This window comes from Lampetra fluviatilis, chromosome 4 (genome assembly GCF_964198595.1).
Source record: "Lampetra fluviatilis chromosome 4, kcLamFluv1.1, whole genome shotgun sequence".
NCBI classification, from domain to species: domain Eukaryota; kingdom Metazoa; phylum Chordata; class Hyperoartia; order Petromyzontiformes; family Petromyzontidae; genus Lampetra; species Lampetra fluviatilis.
The window spans coordinates 16,459,750-16,462,249 of record NC_136278.1 but is presented as its reverse complement, the minus strand read 5'-3'; positions in this window follow the sequence as shown (position 1 = coordinate 16,462,249).

Below are 2,500 nucleotides of genomic sequence, written 5' to 3'. Positions count from 1 at the left end.
ATTTGCACCTGCACTCAAAAAAGTCAAAATTTTTACACATAGACCCCATCAAACGGGAGAAATTGGCCCGGATTGCTCTCATGTGCGTTACGGGGCATCGTTTCTCTCGCGCCGAATTCTCTCGAGCTGGGAAATCGCTCATTTTTGCGTCGCCAAATATCGTACGAACGCCGTGAAACTTCCACAGGCTTTTTCAGCAGATTTGCACCTGCACTCAAAAAAGTCAAAATTTTTACACATAGACCCCATCAAACGGGAGAAATTGGCCCGGATTGCTCTCATGTGCGTTACGGGGCATCGTTTCTCTCGCGCCGAATTCCATCGAGCTGGGAAATCGCTCATTTTTGCGTCGCCAAATATCGTACGAACGCCGTGAAACTTCCACAGGCTTTTTCAGCAGATTTGCACCTGCACTCAAAAAAGTCAAAATTTTTACACATAGACCCCATCAAACGGGAGAAATTGGCCCGGATTGCTCTCATGTGCGTTACGGGGCATCGTTTCTCTCGCGCCGAATTCTCTCGAGCTGGGAAATCGCTCATTTTTGCGTCGCCAAATATCGTACGAACGCCGTGAAACTTCCACAGGCTTTTTCAGCAGATTTGCACGTGCACTCAAAAAAGTCAAAATTTTTACACATAGACCCCATCAAACGGGAGAAATTGGCCCGGATTGCTCTCATGTGCGTTACGGGGCATCGTTTCTGTCGCGCCGAATTCCATCGAGCTGGGAAATCGCTCATTTTTGCGTCGCCAAATATCGTACGAACGCCGTGAAACTTCCACAGGCTTTTTCAGCAGATTTGCACGTGCACTCAAAAAAGTCAAAATTTGTACACATAGACCCCATCAAACGGGAGAAATTGGCCCGGATTGCTCTCATGTGCGTTACGGGGCATCGTTTCTCTCGCGCCGAATTCTCTCGAGCTGGGAAATCGCTCATTTTTGCGTCGCCAAATATCGTACGAACGCCGTGAAACTTCCACAGGCTTTTTCAGCAGATTTGCACCTGCACTCAAAAAAGTCAAAATTTTTACACATAGACCCCATCAAACGGGAGAAATTGGCCCGGATTGCTCTCATGTGCGTTACGGGGCATCGTTTCTGTCGCGCCGAATTCCATCGAGCTGGGAAATCGCTCATTTTTGCGTCGCCAAATATCGTACGAACGCCGTGAAACTTCCACAGGCTTTTCCAGCAGATTTGCACGTGCACTCAAAAAAGTCAAAATTTTTACACATAGACCCCATCAAACGGGAGAAATTGGCCCGGATTGCTCTCATGTGCGTTACGGGGCATCGTTTCTCTCGCGCCGAATTCTCTCGAGCTGGGAAATCGCTCATTTTTGCGTCGCCAAATATCGTACGAACGCCGTGAAACTTCCACAGGCTTTTTCAGCAGATTTGCACGTGCACTCAAAAAAGTCAAAATTTTTACACATAGACCCCATCAAACGGGAGAAATTGGCCGGGATTGCTCTCATGTGCGTTACGGGGCATCGTTTCTCTCGCTCCGAATTCCATCGAGCTGGGAAATCGCTCATTTTTGCGTCGCCAAATATCGTACGAACGCCGTGAAACTTCCACAGGCTTTTTCAGCAGATTTGCACGTGCACTCAAAAAAGTCAAAATTTTTACACATAGACCCCATCAAACGGGAGAAATTGGCCGGGATTGCTCTCATGTGCGTTACGGGGCATCGTTTCTCTCGCGCCGAATTCCATCGAGCTGGGAAATCGCTCATTTTTGCGTCGCCAAATATCGTACGAACGCCGTGAAACTTCCACAGGCTTTTCCAGCAGATTGGCACGTGCACTCAAAAAAGTCAAAATTTGTACACATAGACCCCATCAAACGGGAGAAATTGGCCGGGATTGCTCTCATGTGCGTTACGGGGCATCGTTTCTCTCGCTCCGAATTCCATCGAGCTGGGAAATCGCTCATTTTTGCGTCGCCAAATATCGTACGAACGCCGTGAAACTTCCACAGGCTTTTCCAGCAGATTTGCACCTGCACTCAAAAAAGTCAAAATTTTTACACATAGACCCCATCAAACGGGAGAAATTGGCCCGGATTGCTCTCATGTGCGTTACGGGGCATCGTTTCTCTCGCGCCGAATTCTCTCGAGCTGGGAAATCGCTCATTTTTGCGTCGCCAAATATCGTACGAACGCCGTGAAACTTCCACAGGCTTTTTCAGCAGATTTGCACCTGCACTCAAAAAAGTCAAAATTTTTACACATAGACCCCATCAAACGGGAGAAATTGGCCCGGATTGCTCTCATGTGCGTTACGGGGCATCGTTTCTCTCGCGCCGAATTCCATCGAGCTGGGAAATCGCTCATTTTTGCGTCGCCAAATATCGTACGAACGCCGTGAAACTTCCACAGGCTTTTTCAGCAGATTTGCACGTGCACTCAAAAAAGTCAAAATTTTTACACATAGACCCCATCAAACGGGAGAAATTGGCCCGGATTGCTCTCATGTGCGTTACGGGGCATCG